The sequence below is a fragment of the Martes martes genome (genome assembly GCF_963455335.1).
Source record: "Martes martes genome assembly, chromosome: 16".
Taxonomy (NCBI): domain Eukaryota; kingdom Metazoa; phylum Chordata; class Mammalia; order Carnivora; family Mustelidae; genus Martes; species Martes martes.
The window spans coordinates 33359863-33376030 of NC_137904.1; the positions used below are offsets into that span (position 1 = coordinate 33359863).

At 54.5% G+C, this 16168-nt stretch overlaps 2 long non-coding RNA genes across 2 annotated transcripts in view; one reads left to right on the plus strand and one right to left on the minus strand.

The window, feature by feature from the left end:
• Nucleotides 1-1842: 1842 nt before the first annotated feature.
• LOC308356892 lies at nucleotides 1843-15991 on the minus strand. The gene is made up of 3 exons (XR_013968147.1): nucleotides 15853-15991; nucleotides 5472-5709; nucleotides 1843-3713 (listed from the first exon to the last, which is right to left on the minus strand). It is a non-coding gene; the product is annotated as an uncharacterized lncRNA (long non-coding RNA).
• LOC308356891 overlaps nucleotides 7739-16168 on the plus strand; it is a 44447-nt gene continuing 36017 nt past the window's right edge. The window contains exons 1-2 of the long non-coding RNA XR_013968146.1: nucleotides 7739-8029; nucleotides 15868-15941. This is a non-coding gene — a long non-coding RNA (uncharacterized lncRNA). The remainder of the gene's footprint in view (nucleotides 8030-15867; nucleotides 15942-16168) is intronic.

Here is a 16168-nt window from a genome sequence, read left to right on the forward strand (position 1 = left end):
TGCCACTGTGCTATTACCCAATTTCAAAATATACATCATATTTATATTGCCTCTGCTAAGCATATATTTTTATTTTATTGCTTACCATGTGGGTGACATTTGGTTATTGAATGTCTGGAGAATTGGACCCGGTTGTTGTTGTTGTTTTCATCCTTCCTTTCGTAAGTGCTTGCTCTGATGTATTAATCTTTACAAAAGGAATGAGACAGGGACACATAAGCATTCGCACTCACACACACACTAATCACATTGCCATTTTATCTCACTTTGCGGGTGTGTGGCTACATTTATAAGAGCCGACAGATCTGAAATAGGTGGTCTGAACTGATTCAGATGGGGAATGATGAAGCCCGCAGCCTCCTGGGGGATAGGCTGAGGGAGAGAGCGAGAGAGGGAGCGAGAGAGAGAGAGAGAGAGAGGGAACGAGAGAGCACCTTTTGTCTTGTTTGTGAAGGACACACCAGGCAAGAGGCAAGGATGGAGACACTGTGAGCCTGGGCTGGAGGGGACCCTGGGGATATATTTCTAGGTCTATAAAAATATAGACATGTGTTTTATAGATATTTTATATCTTAAATATTCATCTATCTATCCAGCACCGCCCATAATTCCTGGTCTGGGGCTCAGTAAATGGTTACTGCATTAAGGAACCAAAGAATGGCTCTATCAACCATTTGTTGTGGTTGTACCCTGTGCTACATGTTTTACGTGCCCTCTCTCTCAGTGCCCCTAGCATCCCCACCAAGCAAGGTCATGGTTTCGATTTTAAAAAGAAAGGAAACTGGGTTCCTCAAAGAGGGAGACATAGAACTGTCATATGACCCAGCAATTTCACTCCTTTTTTGGGTGTGTACGCAAAGGAACTGAACGCAGGGATGCAAATGCTCGTACCCAAGTGTGACAGCAGCTTTATTCACAATGACCGAAAGGTGGAAACCGCTCACATGTCCATCAGCAGACACGTGGATAAGCAAATCGTGGTCTACTCGTGCAACGGAATATCATTCAGTCGTAAAAAAAAAATGAATTGCCGATGATAACATGACAAATAGTCCATTTATAGGAAATGTCCAGAATAGGGAAAGCTACGGAGAGAAAGCAGATTCGGGCTTGCCAGGGACAGGCGTGGCATGGTGGATTCTGGGGACTCATTGTGGGGTAATTAAATGTCTGCAAGCACGTGGAGGTGGTGGGCGCAGTACACCGTGAACAGACTACGTGCCGCTGAATTGTTCACTTGCAGACGGGTTATTTGATGGTATGTGAATTTCACCTCCATTTTAAGAAGGGAAACTGAGTCTAGAGGGTGTGGCAGGTCGGTGACATCGGCAGCCCTAATTACCCTCCTTACTATGTCCTTGCCATTTGCACTGCGGCTTTATAGGCCTCTTCTGTTCTGACTCTGGACTTGGCCAAATAACCCTCTGATCAATGGGACGGCAGCGAACCTAATGGAGAGGCTTGGAAAAGCCCACATGTGTTTCCACTCACTGTCTTGGACTTAAACACCGCCAGGAGAACAAGCTCAGGCTAGCCTTCTGGAGGATGACACGGAGCGGAGCCCAGGCATCCTGGCCAAGGCCATCCTACACCAGCCAGCCCCAGCCAACCTGCCAGCTGCCTGCCGATGCACGAGTGACCTCGGCCAAGATCAGCCAAGCCTGGCTCCCATCAGCAGACCGCTCAGGCTACTGCTAGATTCGTGAGAAACAAGAATGGAGTGTTGTTTTAAGCCATTAAGTTTTGAAGTGGCGGTTTTACAGTAAGAGCTAACTGATAGAGGTTGCATAACTTGCCTGAGGTCTCACATCAAGTCAGAAAAAGCAGAACTCATTCCAGAGACGGGTTTGGAATGCGCTGTTTTATTCAATTGTCACCTTCATTTTACAAATGAAGAAAATGAGACTCAAAAATTGTGAGGGTGGGTGAAGAGAGCAGGGCAGGGGGTGGGTAGGGAGAGTCAGCCTTCCTGTCCTTGGTAAGGAAGGAATGTCACAAGCAAACCCTTCCAGCCTTCCCCCAAGCCCCAACCAATTGTCACGGGAAGGTACTGAAATGCTGGTGTTGGTTTCCAATGTGCGTTTCAAGAGGGATCTCTGTAGCTTTCCATCGGTTTTTGGCAAGGCTGCCCTCCTGTCCTGCCCTGCCATGGGCACTGGCTTGCTGGTGGAAAAGTAAGAAAGATAACCTGCCTACGTACTATTCTTCTCTCTTAAAACATTGCCTAGGTGTTATCCTGGATCTTTAGAAGATCTTAATTTTGTGAGGCAATGGGTTGCTAAGATGAGGTTTGCCCGATCAGTGCTGGAAACAGGTCCCAAGGAAGACATGCAACTCACACAGGCCACCTGGTTTAGTGTGCTTGGACCCAATTATTAAAACGGTGCTGTTTCTTGGCAGCCTTTCTAACAAAGAGATCACGGCAGTGAACAGCTTACCCTCACCACCCCCGGAGAAAAATGGTTCCCACTTGTGGGAAGAGCCACACGGATCTGTATAATCGAGAGCCAGGGTGGGGGGCGCAGGGAGAGGAGGGGAGGCTTTCGGGGACTAGGGGTGAAGGAAGAGCTTTTTCGGGGCATCGAGGAGAGGCACACCTGACTGGCAGGGTAAGAAGTAGGCAGGAGGACAAATGGGATTTTGATAAGTGCTCTTGGGGTCCATGGCTGTGGGCCTTGTTGACTGAGTCAGGAATGGCCTGAAGCTGTGCTCTTGGCCAGATGGTGCCCCGAGACTGAGCCATGTGAGCCCACACTTTAGAAGGGTTCCATCAGGCATGGGGCTGAGCCTGGTGTGAACTGGAGGTGACAAGTGGGAAGTCTATTTCCAGTTCCTATTCCAGCCATCACCCTGGCCACCTAGATTTGGAAAGAGACTGAAGAATATGGGGATTTTACCACTTACAGTCAGTGGAGCCCCGCCCACTCACAGGCGCTGTGGGGCCTCTCCTTGCTGGCATTCCTGAGCCGCAGGTCCCGGGTCCAAGCACTCTGAGCAGCTCAGAAACCTGGGGGTGTCTGGGAGGACCCTGATGGCTGCTGTAGCACTTGTAGGATGGGGCTCCTCTGGTCTGAGTAGTCTCTGCGCCTCGCTGGTGTGGGCGGAGACTCATGCAGAACCCAGACTAGGCAGACAAGCTGGGGGGTGGGATGATCCTGTCACATATGGCCCACCTGTACCCAGCAGCATACACACTTACTGCCAGATCACACGTATCACTCCACATACCCTATGACAGGCCACACACGTACCACAGGCCACAACGACATCACTGGTCATATGCACATCAAAGCACAAGCTATAGAAGCACACCATCTAACATGTCAACTATTCACCCCGTCCCTCGCAAATCACACGGCACACCCACACTTCCACACAGCGCACACAAATTACCCCCATACATATGGCACTATGAGACACACCCATCACCCCCCAACACACGTCCCAACCTACACACAGACTTTACTCGCTTCCCACCCTGTGCTGCACACGCACCCTCGCGTACCCCCCTCCATGCCCCGAGCCGCAAGCACCTGCCATATCCCCGTGCCACACCCCCTCACCCCACTTCCCTTCTCACTCTACCCCGGGAAGAAGCATAAAGGCATCTCCACACTCCTCTTCATGGCAGGAAGCCCAGCGGACACGGACGATGGGTGGGGGCGGAGTGAGCGCCTGGAAGCAGTCACATGCTTTTGGCATCAGCCAGGCACCTGGTACAATGGAATATTTTATGAGCTGCTGGATCTGGAGTTTTTGAAACTTCACTTAAATCAGATGATCCCTTTTTCCTCCCTGAAAAGTAAGGGCATGGGTGTTGTCTTGAAGGGGTCACTTTATTATGGTCAGGGTGACTGACAGATAAACAGGTTGTAACAAAGCCTTTCCAAAACTCCCAGGGCCCCACTGGGAAGATCTTGGGGAGACCCCAAGGACCTGCTCCTGTTGTGGGGCTTGCAGACTAGCTCAGTGGCCAGGCTGTAAAGACCGAGGGCACCGGCAGATCGGCCTGCGAGGGAAGTTTACATTCATGGCTGTTGAAGATGTGCAGGGTGTGAGGGGATGTGCCAGTGGTCGCCACAACGGCAAAGGGCTCGGCTTTGGGGGCAGAGGGGCCTGGGAATGGGTCCTGGTCCTGCCTCTCGGGAGCTCAGTTTTCTCATCTGAAAAGAGGGACAATAATAACAGGCCCTACCGAAGGGTGCTTCGGAGGGCCAAATCCAAATGAGGACTCCTATGGCTGGTACCCGTTAGGTGCTCCAGGAAATCGGCTGCTGTTATTATGATGACTATTATTATCATTTTCTTTGGCATCTGGTCCCCCAAGTGATGGGAGAAGATGAGATCCAGAGCTTAGCGGAGGGGTCAGCCTTGGAGAAGGAGGGGAGGAACAGGCAGGAGGAGGAGAGCTGGGTGAGGACAGACATTGCGAGCTAGAGGCCAGGGGGGAAGCAAGAGAAAAATGGAACCTGAGTCGCCTTGTAGGCTGGTGGTTCTCGGCCCTGGCTGCTGGTGGGCATCACTTGGGGGCTTTTTTAATACTCCCAGGCCCCACCCCGGGAACCTGTAACTGGTCCGGCAGGGCCCATGGCTCGGGATCTGGGAGAGCGACCTTGATTACTGCAATGTGCCCTCAGGGTCTAGAGCTCCTGGTGCAGACAAATGGCAGGAGGTCCACGCCGTCAAGCCCCAGGTGGGCATTCTCCTGGCTTTTTCAGGGTCTAACATTTGAGAGTGTCTTGCCTGTGGATCTCTCTACTGGATCTAATAGAACAGACGCAGCTGCGGACTCACCCCCTCCCTGGGACCCCCACGTCCTTAAGTGAGGGGGACCTGGCCACTGGCCTGGTTGAGGAGTGGCGGGGGTTGTGGGGGAGAGAAGCAGACGGCTCCATGGACACAGGCTCCTGGGCCTGAGGGGGACCCGGAGCAGGGCCTCTTGGCAGGCTCAAGCCCTGGGCCATCTCCAGCAGCACGTGGCTGGACCAGAGTGGGTGGGCCTTCCTCAGCACCCGTGTTGGCCTAAGCTCCTCAGCCCCAGCCAGCCCACCGCCCAGCCTCCCCTTCTAGGCTTACGGCCCCTAAACCCCTCAGTCCTCCGAGTGCACAGGGCTGCTTCCTGCCTCCCGGTCTCTGCCTTCCGCTTCCCGGCCCCACTTGGCTCCCAGCCCCTTCCTCCCGCAGGTCACAGCCCTCCACCCGCTTACTCTTCCCACCCTCTCAGACCACTCTTGCAGGAAGCCCTCCCAGACCACTTCTCTGCCTCGGCTCTGAGCCCTGGTGCTTCCCTAACACCTTTGCTCAGGCGCATCTCAGCCTTTTTTTTTTTTTTTTTTTTTTAAGCATTGTGTTGCAATCATCGACTATAACCCCTTCAGGAGTTTCTAGGTTATATTTACATCCTGGTATCCCTGGGCCAGCCACCTGCAGGTACTCAGTTAAATTTGTAAAGAGGCACACAAGCCACACACGTGGGAATGGAAGATGGGGTTCGTGGCTCTCTTCTCTCCACCTTGGGCTCGCACATGCTCCGTGAGTGAGAGAGGGGCTCAGCCCCAAGGCCGTCTCTGCGGGGCCTTGGGTGCCGCTGGGGAGATCGCACGCGTCTGGAGCTGCTGGGCACTGTGTGCCTCTTGCTTCCTGTCCTGCAAGGAGGAAGAGTTCCAGCTCTGCATGGGCCTTCCAGCTCTGGGCCCCTCGGGTCTCGCCCTGGAAAGCAACGTGGCATCTCAGTGAGTCTACTCTTCTGGCTCACGCTGAGTACAGAGATCTATCCTGGGTGCCCTCTGTGTGAACAAACCTGTCCCTCCATCCCAGCCATCCCGCTCCGGCCATCCCTTCCCCTTTCCTTCCCTGCAGGGCCCCACATCCCCAAGAGGCAGTGGCCAGGGTTTGGACACCTGAGAACCGCAAACCCAGGCGGGATGTGAGGTGCCTGAAAGGCCTCGGTCTCCCTGCTGAAAGCCAAGGTGGATCCAGCCGTCAGCCCTGGCCAGGGGATCACGTCCTCTCTCTCAAGGACAGTAGCTCATGCTTCTCACTCCCTCTTGCTACCTTTCTTGGTGGTCAAGAGGTGGGCTGGGTTCTGGCTCTGCTACTGTCCCACGTGCCCTTCGGCAAGTCCCTTCTCCTCTGTCAAATGAGGCGGTGGGCCTCAGTGGTCTTCAGCACCGTGATTCTCCAGAAACTGGGATAGGCCTGAGCCCTCTCTCTGCAGGGGGCATCGGGTAACCTTGCTCAGGGTCTGAGCTCTACCTCTGCTCGCAGTCACTTGGCAGAGGAACGGAGGGAGCAGGCTCCATTCCCTGATTGGGGCAATCTGGGTGGGGCAGATCGGTGAACCCCTAAGCTTACGCTGTCTCACAGCACCCTCTGGTTCCTAGAATTTGCTCCATTGTCTGTTGGGGTGGGAGGATTCTGCTCAGAGATGGGCAGAGCTGCCCCTTTTCTTTGCCCCTGGCTCTGAAGTTAGGGCAACCCTAACTTCAGGGTTTGCAGCCCCTGGGGAGAGGAATGGAGTAGAACGTTCCACTGGCTCTCCACCTCCTCCCTGAAGGCTGATGGTTGCACACAACAGGCCACCCGACTGCCCTCAGGCTGGGGAGACTCTGTTTTCCCATCATCTTGGCCCCCAGCCAGCTCCTCTCCACATCCCTTGGTGCTTCTCAGGGAGTCCCTGTTTTGGGGACAAAGAGCCAGCAGTCCTGCTGGCCCAGCCAAGCTCAGGATGGCCAGGACAGGTGGCAGCCCCCTTCTCGCCTCAAACAGATGCCATCAAGCCATCAGCCTGTCTCTTTTTCTTTCTCTCTCTCTTTCTTAATCAATTCCCGTGACAAATGGGTTTGTGAAGGAGGGCAGCCTGCCCCGGGCATTCTGCACTTTAGTCGGGAGGGCAGAAGGAGCCGCATTCATGAAATTATAATGCACTATCTGAGCGCATTTCCCAGTAACTGGACCCGGCAGAAAGGGAGCAGCCAGGGCCTTCCCTCCCATTAGGGAAGGCAGCCTCACCCTTCACCCCAAGTGCAGAAGGAGGTGTCACCTGGCCTCCTCATGGGGCCAGGAGCTTGGCTCCCTGGGGGGCCTTTGGGGGTGGCACGGTTAGAAGGACAGGTGGCAGCACATGATTGTTGTGGGAACACTGGGCTTCAGCCTAACAAAATGCTCAAAAAATGGAAAATCCACAATTCTTCTTCTTGGATGCATCATAGAACAGGGGTCACTGGGCAAACGGCCGCCCCCTAAGTTGGAAAGACGGAGGAGGGGATATAGACAACCGCAGCTCTCCTGAGCGGAAACCACTGCAGGAGCAGGAAAAGTCAGGCTCTAACCGATGGGCCGCCGGAGGCTCAGACAGACAAACACGCCAGAGGGACCCAGTCACAGGGAGCTCGTGTGTGTTTTACCAGGTTCTTACAGTAAAGACTGGAAAAAGATCCCATCTTGCTTCCTGCCTGGGGATGGGAAAAGGAGCCGTTTTGAAATACTTCAGAGCATTCTGTTCCTAATCAGCCCGGCCCTCTGGAGCAACTAGTTAACCAGAGCTTAACCTGCTGGGGTTTCTCTGGAGCCTAACTGACCTGGGGGCAGGGAAATGCCTGACTCCGGCCCCCTCTAGCCTCCCTGTCCCACCTAAGGGGAGCTGAAAAGCTGAGAAGCACTTGTGCACAGGCTCCCAGAAAGACAAAGGGCTAACCCCAGGGCTCTAGAACGTTCCCCTCCCCTACACCTCACCCTCAAACCACGGAGGGTGTAGATGCTCTATGGGCTCAGTCCTCATCACCGTCTTGAAGCAGGGGCAGTTATCTCTACATACAGAAGAGGAAGCTGAGGCTCCCAGGGTTTCGGGGACCTGCTAAGGACCCTATACATAGCCAAACAGGAAGCAGGAGTTGGATTAGGTCTTCTAGATCCTGGACCGTGGGACAGTACAACTGTCCTTCAGCCCCCTGAGTCGTTTTGCCCTGGAACATCTTAAGGCTGAAGCGCTGCTCTTTTCCCAGACCAGGCGGACACCATGGCCACACAGGTGATTGAAAGCCGCTCACCCTGATGCCACTCTGGGGAATCTAGGGGGTAAGCTGCTGAGGGAAAGAGGTTTGGGAGGCAGGGTGCACCCAACGTCCCTCTGGGTCTCTTCTGCCCTAGGGAGCTGTTCCAAGCCCCTCAAGGGCCTGTCTTCCCAGCCTGAGACCTGGTCTCGGAGGGGTGTGGTGATTGCCCAGGGAGGGCACCAGGTCTCATGGTGGAGCTGCCGGAACCGGCCTGAGTCCACAGCCCCCCTCTCTGCCTTTAGAACTTCACCCGGCCAACCTAGTGGGACAGATGCGAGGACACCCCTCTCCTCTCCCCAGACCCTCCTGCTTGCAGCAGCCTCTGTGAGGACTCAAGGACACCCTGTCTCCATGATGCAGGGCAATGCCCTTTGTTGGATGCTTCCAGAAGCAATTTGGGTTTCCTGGCAGAGGCAAAGGGACAGAACTCCAGGCCTTCCATCTATTACCAGGGACAAGTATAGGGAGTGAGTGTGGGGGTTACGAGGGTAGCTCTGCCCTGGGGAAGTGTGGCTTAAAGTCCTGATTCCAGCTGTGTGACCTTGAATGAGCTCTCTAGCCTTGGTTTTTCCTCCTGAGGAGTGAAGGTCATTACAGCCAATTTGCGGGGGTGCTGTGAGGACTGGGAAGCGGTTTATAGAGAGCTTTAGCTCCTGGTGCCAGGAGGTGACAAACTGTCGGTGCCATTATGGCTGGGGGGCCGGCCTTTCTGGGACAGCTTCAGAGAGACTATGAGTCTGCCGTAAGGCAATGCTCAAGGGTCTCCTTGGCCCCCAGCCCTCTGCTGGGTGACCTTGAGCCAGTCACTTTGCCTTACTGGGCTGAGTTTCTCCCTCTGTGAGCAGGAAGGGCCTCTTGGGATGGCTGGCCCCCCTTGCCACAGGCAGGAGCTGGGGGGTGGCCGCAGGGGGCAGGGGAGCCTATAGGGGACTGGGGAGGGGACGGGGGGCAGGGCTGTAGGGGGCAGGAGGGGCCTGCGGGGGCAGGGGAGCACACGGAGCCCTCCAGCCCTCCAGAGGCACCACTGCCACAGTTGCAGACTTTATTGTTAGTGAGTTTGAAATTTCCGGACAGACAGAATGAGCCATCTGAAGCGAGAGTTTCATTTCCGTGGCCGCCTGGTTGGGCCATCTCCTGGGGAAGGCACGAGAGTGACAAGCTATAATTAAAGCCTCAGCTTAAGTCCGAGTTGGAGAAGGACGGTCTCTTAGTCAAGCACTCTGGTGAGGACAGACCTTTCCGTCTGCGTGTCTCCCCAGATCCTGTCTGGCTGCTGGCGCAGGCTGTCCCTGTCCTCGTGACCTTTACTGACCTGACAGAAGCTCTCCCACATTCTCAGGCTTTAGCCCATCTGCCTGCTTCCCTGAGAAACCTGCAGAGCTGTAAGGCTGGGCTCTGGGGCCCAAGAGAGAGGCCTTTGTGCCAGGGCCCCAGGAGGCCACCTGCCTGGGAGAGGGGGAGGGGCAGACTGTGCCTGTTGGAGCTCCAGCAGTCTGTGGTGGGGACACTGAGGCCTGAGTCGGGTGACAGAGCTGCTCTCCAGTTCTACCCGCCTGCAGCCCTGAGGCCTGCCTGCGAGGGCAAGAGGTGCCCCTCGGGGCCACTGGTGTGACCAGGCTCTGTTCCCCTCCCAGCTGCATCTGGGCCGTGATTTCTCTTCCTCAACAACCCCCAGCCCCCAGCGGTGTTTCTCTCTCTCTCTCTCTCTCTCTCTCTCTCTCTCTCTTACTCTTCCATTTGTTCAACAACGATTCGTTAGGGACCTGCGCTCTGCCCCAGAACACAGTGTGAACAAGAGAGTTTCCCCCAGCTTCCAGAGTGGGAGGCAGCTGTTAGGGTAGAGCAGGGCGGCTTAAGGCCCATGCAAATGCCATCCTCCCAACCCCCAACAAGCCTAGGCCTCCCCAGAGCCTGCTGGTGAAGGGACCAGGGGGGCCACCTCCCCCACTCAGGGGTGCTGCTCTGTGGGTCCGTTCCTGCTCCAAGCCCTACCCCCACCCCAGTGAGCGAGTGTTCTCACTCCTCCAGCCTGGGCCGGACTGTCCAAAGCCAGTGGGTCACAGCCCCACCCACGTCCTCCTTCCCAGCCGCCTTGACCGCTGGCCTGCTTCTGCTAGTCGTGATCTCTCTAGCTCTTCCTTGGCAAGGAGGCAATGTTCCTACTTTACCCTGGGGACAGTGGGGTACCCATGGGGTCCCTGACTGCCCTGCGCTCAGCTAACTAGGACCATACTTTTTCCCTGGTCCCTTATTTATTTATTGTGTGTGTTACTACACTTGTCATTCCTCGTGCATCTGTGGTCACCAGAGGGTCCCCAGGGAACAGACGTGTTCCTTCCACTTCTTTAGGGCCCCTTCCCGTGTGAGCACGCGGGCCTGGAGACCTGCTCTTCCGGTGCTCACGGCACCTCCGCACCTTCCACCGCCTTCTGTCAGGGCCAGGGAGCTGACGGGGGCAAACCGTACCAGCCTCGCTTGCCTGTCTGTCGGCTCTTCCTCAGGTTTGACGGTTGGGAGACGTTGCGGGGAGCCTTGCAGGCAGGGAAAGAGAGAGAGGTCAGGACACTTGTCTGTCCAGCTCCTTTCTCCAGGGACCATGGGGGCAGTGGCTGGGTCCGCAGTCCTGTCAGGCAGCCCCTGGGCTGTGGATCCCGCTCTCCCAGGCTTCTGTGACGGAAACCCCTAGAGGCCTGGAGGGTGGGGGACAGTGGTGCCGACCTCAGTGAATTCCTTTCCCTAGCACTGCTGTAACCAGGTGGCGTCAACAACAGAAGTGTATTCTCTTCAGGTTCCAGGGGCTAGAAGTCCAAAGTCAAAGTGATGGCGAGGCCCTGCTCCCTCTGAGACCCGCAGAGGGGAATCCGTCCTCCCCTCTTCCCTCTGGCAGCATCCTTGGCTGACACCTCTTCTCTCCCTGACACTTCTGTCCCGTGTCACAGGCACTCTCCCCTCACGCCTCTCTCTGCTTCCTGTAAGGACCCCAGTCACATTGGAGTAAAGGCCCACCCCTCTCCAGTATGACGTCTCTTTTACGACTGGCATCTGCAGTGACTCTATTTCCAAATGAGGCCACATTCTGAGGTACGGAGGGTGGGGGTGGGGGATGAGGTTAGGGATTCAACATAGCATCTCTGGGGGACGCTCCTTATCACTCTGGGGGTTGCTTCCTGGTCGGCATTTCCTTACCCCTGCCTCTAGCTCGTTACAGAATCCTCTCCTTGAACCCTCTTCCATGAACTTTTTGAAGATGCTATTTGTTTCCAGCCCTGAGATGAATCCCTGCCCTGACCCTCCCTAATTGTGTGACCTCAGGCAGGACGCTTAACCTCTCAGGGCCCTGATTTCTTCACCTCTGAAGTGGAAATCTTTTCGTACCTGCTCTGCGTCCTTTGCTGTGGCCAAAAGCTCTTTGTAAAGCAAAAAGTCCCATAGTACTGACTGGGCTCATTAGCATCCTTGGTTTGTGCACAAGCGACGGTTGGGAAAGGTCCATGTCTACATTATTCTCTTTGATCCGAACTGAACCTAGCACCACAAGCCAGTGCCTGCTGATCAACGCTCCTGCTGTTGTTGATGGCGTCTCCTGTCCATCTTGGCCCAGCCCTGGGGAGGCTCCACTCCGAGCAGCTTCCCAGAATACCGTTCATCCAGGGCCAGTTTGAGGGTCCTTTTGATTTGGACTTCCACTGAACCCTGACATCACAGGCTGCCCCATCACCCATCCTGGGAGAAGCCGGCATCCCCCCGAGTGGAGCCCTTACTTTTAGTACGACAGCTATTTTATCTAGGCCGCAGGGAAACAGAGATATTTTAAGATGAGTGTGTCAGCTGGGGTCAGTTTCCGCTCGGCTATCACTTGCGCTGTCAGGAGGAGAGAGGCTTCAGCTGTCCGGCGGGAGCCCATCAGTCACTCCTGGCAGCCGTTAATCAGACAAAGGAGCCCTCACCGCGGTGTTTCAGAGAGGGAGACTGTATTATTGTTCATGCTCAACAAATAATTTTGGACAGGAGTTTTAGGCCCACAAGTAAGATCCCTTGTAGATTTCAAGTGCTTAGGTCCCGAAGATAGCCAACGGCCTTCCTCTTGGGTTCAAGTGCCTCCCATTTCACTCCGGGCACAACTCTCTTTCCCCAAGCTATTTTCTTCCAGTCATTCAGCCAACATCCTTGCTGAGCCCCTCTGTGGGCCAGGCCTCTGCCAGGTGCTAGGGACAGTTGTAGAGAGGGGAGAGGCTTATAAGCAAAGAGCTCGTGAGAAGCGCGTGAGCTAGGGCAGGTGTAAAGTGCTCGGGGACCCGAAGGAGTGAGCAGCTCTCCCCAGGTGGGAGGCGGAGGGCGAGGTTGCCCCGGAGGATGAGCCCAGCTGGGCTCCAAGGACTTCTGCAGGTGGATGGGGGACAGTAAGGACATTCCGGGAAGGGGTGAGAGCAAAGTTAGAGGCATGGAGAGGAACACTTGGGATTGTGAGTGGGTTAACAGGTGGGGAGTAGGAGGAGGTGAGGCTGGGAGGCAGGGCTATGGCTCCGTAATGAAGAGCCTCATCTACTTAGTGAGTAGAAGCTCCAGAAAGGGCAGGCACCTTGCCTGCCTGGTTCCCCACCGTTTCCCTGCTCCGGGAACAGTGCCTGGCCAGGGGAGACATTCAGGAACCATTCCCTGAATCCAGGAAGGAGTAGCGCGGACCGGGCTAGGAGCCTGCTGCTGAACCAGTTCCTCTGTCAGCCCACTGCCATCCCGCCATTCTCCGGCTAAACACCTTGCAAGATTCCCAGAAGCCACTGGGTAACATCGGTTTTTCTCTGGCGGGCGCTCAAGGCTTTACTCATCAGATCTCTCTTCCCCTTCTCCAACTGTATGTTCTAAGGCAGGAGTTGGCAGACCGCAGATAGCGGGCCAAATCTGGCTCACCACCTGCTTTTGTAAATCATTTTTATTGGACCCCAACCACACCACACCCACTGGTTTAGATGTTGTCTGTGTGGCTTTCTTTCTGCAACGCAGAGCTGAGGCTTTGCAACAGACCCCTTCTGGCCAGCAAAGCTCGAAATACTGTTTGGCCCATTTGGAGAAAAACTTTGCAGCCCTGTGCTAAGTCTTTGGACCTAGCACCTTGAACACAGCAGATGCTCTGTCCGTAGGTACTGCACAAACCAATGAGTGAACTTCATGAGTGCACTTACCCCTACCATGTTCCTCCTGTCTTTTGGTTCACACTCTGCCTTGTATGCTCTTGTCACCTCTCAGGCCTGAGCACTCCCTGATGACCTATCAGTAAGACAGAGCCATAGGACAGGGCTGGACACCCCCATACACAGGGCCAGGACAGACAGATCCTGGGCCGTCATTTGGATGTGGCTGCTGATGGAAGTTTCTGGCACCAGGGCAGCTGTGAACCCATGAGAAAGGCTGGGGTATCAGTCAGAGCTCTCTGACTTACAGAAACCCTATCAAAGGGCTGGACACCCCCATACACAGGGCCAGGACAGACAGATCCTGGGCCGTCATTTGGATGTGGCTGCTGATGGAAGTTTCTGGCACCAGGGCAGCTGTGAACCCATGAGAAAGGCTGGGGTATCAGTCAGAGCTCTCTGACTTACAGAAACCCTATCAAAGGGCTGGACACCCCCATACACAGGGCCAGGACAGACAGATCCTGGGCCGTCATTTGGATGTGGCTGCTGATGGAAGTTTCTGGCACCAGGGCAGCTGTGAACCCATGAGAAAGGCTGGGGTATCAGTCAGAGCTCTCTGACTTACAGAAACCCTATCAAACTGCAGAGGAAAACATGGGGCTTATTGGGTGGGAAGCAGAGGACAGTTTCCAGTTCTGAGAAAATTCAAGATTCCGGGCAAATCCAGGGACCAGAGTCGAGGAGACCATGACCCCCTTTCCATCTACCCGTCTTTCCCTTATCCCTGCTGTTGAGTCTACCCGCTTCCTTCTCCCCTTTGACAGACAAGTTTGCTCTCGCTGGCCTCAAGTATGGCCACCACCAGGCCTAGATGTCAGCCTTCCTTTGTTGTAATCTGCCGGGCCAGGGCCCCCCAGATCTCTAGTTAGAACGGTCTTTGGGAAGGACTCAGATTGGTCAGACGGGGTCTATGTAAGCAGTCTCTGAGCTAATCCCTATAGCAAGGGGCTTGAGTCCTCTGACTGGCCTGGCCTGGGACACATTGTGGGCGGGGTCTGTTACCAAAGGAGCGAGGACTGGCGCAAGCCTAGCTGGGGATCCGAACAGACATCCATCGGCGGGTAGCGGGGTCCCAGCAAATGGCACAGAGCCCCGCTTACGGAGCAGAGGCTCCACGGGAACAAGGAAGTGTCTTAGACACAACAGGAAGCTCTACTAGCAAACTGGGGCACAGAGTCAGCATCATACCAGCAGCACAGGGAACATTGCTGAGTCCCATAATCTAGAGTTGGGGTTTCCTCAAATTCTTCCGGTTAAGACTGGTTCTGGGAACAGATGTAGGTCTGGGCCTGCAGGGCTGAAGGACTCAGGGGGCCCAGTGGAAGGCACATGTGTGGGGGTGCTGCAGGGGCTGGGAACCGCCAGATCCTGCCCTTCCCTCCTGGAAGAGCTCTCTTCCACCTCTGACTTCTCACTGAACACGGGCTCTTTTCTCCCCCTGGGCACTTACCACATTCCCTGCCCAGCTGTCTCTTTGTGACAGACTCTCACTCTAGCGGGAGAGAGAAGAGGGCAGACACTAGGTCTTCTACTTGATGATTTCCCTGGAAGGCTCTAGCACTACCCCCTGTGCATCACACAGAGTCCCCAAAATTTGGATTTGAAAGCCACTTTCTGGTGGCTGCTTTCATGCTCTTGGGACACCTCCAGCGACCACAGACTCTCTTCTTTCCCAGATGTGTATCCCACGGAGGACAACTCTGATCCCACCAAAACACTGTCTGCCTCCTCGTAACCTCTTCTCAGTGGTTCCAGCTCATTCTGGAGGACCGCCAAAAAATTTGAGTTGCTCCTCTTAATTGCAGGCTTTTAAATATTTGAAGAATGTGATCATGGTACTTTCCTTCCATACCGTCTCTCCAGGCAGACTCCCCAGGTCACTATGACTTAGTGGTGGCCAGTGGGTAGCAGACTCAACATCCTGGGCTGGTCTGATTGGAGCAGAGCACTCCCAGTGTAATCTTACCAGGGCCATTAAAGGGGACTCACTTGGCTCTATGTGTTAGCATGCTTACAGATAGGACATAATAGAAAACCCAAGCGAAAGCAGCTCAAACATTAGAAAAATGGATTATCTCTCGAGGAGAAGTCCTAAAGTGGAGTGGTTTTGGTTAGTTCAATGCCGTAAGACAGCCATCAGTGACCTGGGGCATATCCGTTTTTCTATCCTATATGCTCATTTGGCTGGTCTTATCATTCCAGATTCCTCAAGGTACCCAGGGGGCTGCTGCAGTTCCAGACCTTACAGGCTAGCAAGGTTTAGAGGCAGAAGAGGGGCAGGGGCCAGTGTTTCTAGGGGCTCTTTTTAAGAAAGAGGAAAACTTTACCCAAAGCTCCCCAAATGTACTTGCCCCCATGTCTTCTTGGCCAGAGTCGGATTGACGGCCATTTTCAAAACTGTAAGTGGTGAGGAGAAAGGAATCACTTCGATGAGCTGAGGTTCATCAAGATTGACCTCCCGGGGGGAGGGGAAGGGTTAGCTCCAAGGACGGGAAGACCTGAATTCAAATACCAATTTTATCACTTTGTAGCTGAGCTCCAGTAGCTTCCTGTGAATCACCAATAGCTTGATGTGAATCATTTAATCACTGAATCATGGCACTGACCTGTTTTCTCCTCAGTGAAAGCGGCTCAGCGATAGGACCCGCCAGTAGGATCGGTGCGCCATCATTTAAAGCAACTGGGACAGGTGCAGGTACGTCTAACGAATGCTGTTTCCTGTGCTTTCTTTCCTCCCCGGGTCTCAGACCACGGACCATGCTACACCGGCTCCTACCGAGTTTCTTTGCTGCTTTTAAGCCCTGTTTCTCACATCTGGTGTTTATGAAACCTTTTTTTTTTTTTTTAAATAAAACCTAAACGCAGGAATTTACATTTATCCCTTTTACATGTTTTTTGGCCCGTTATTTCAACCTGTCAAGA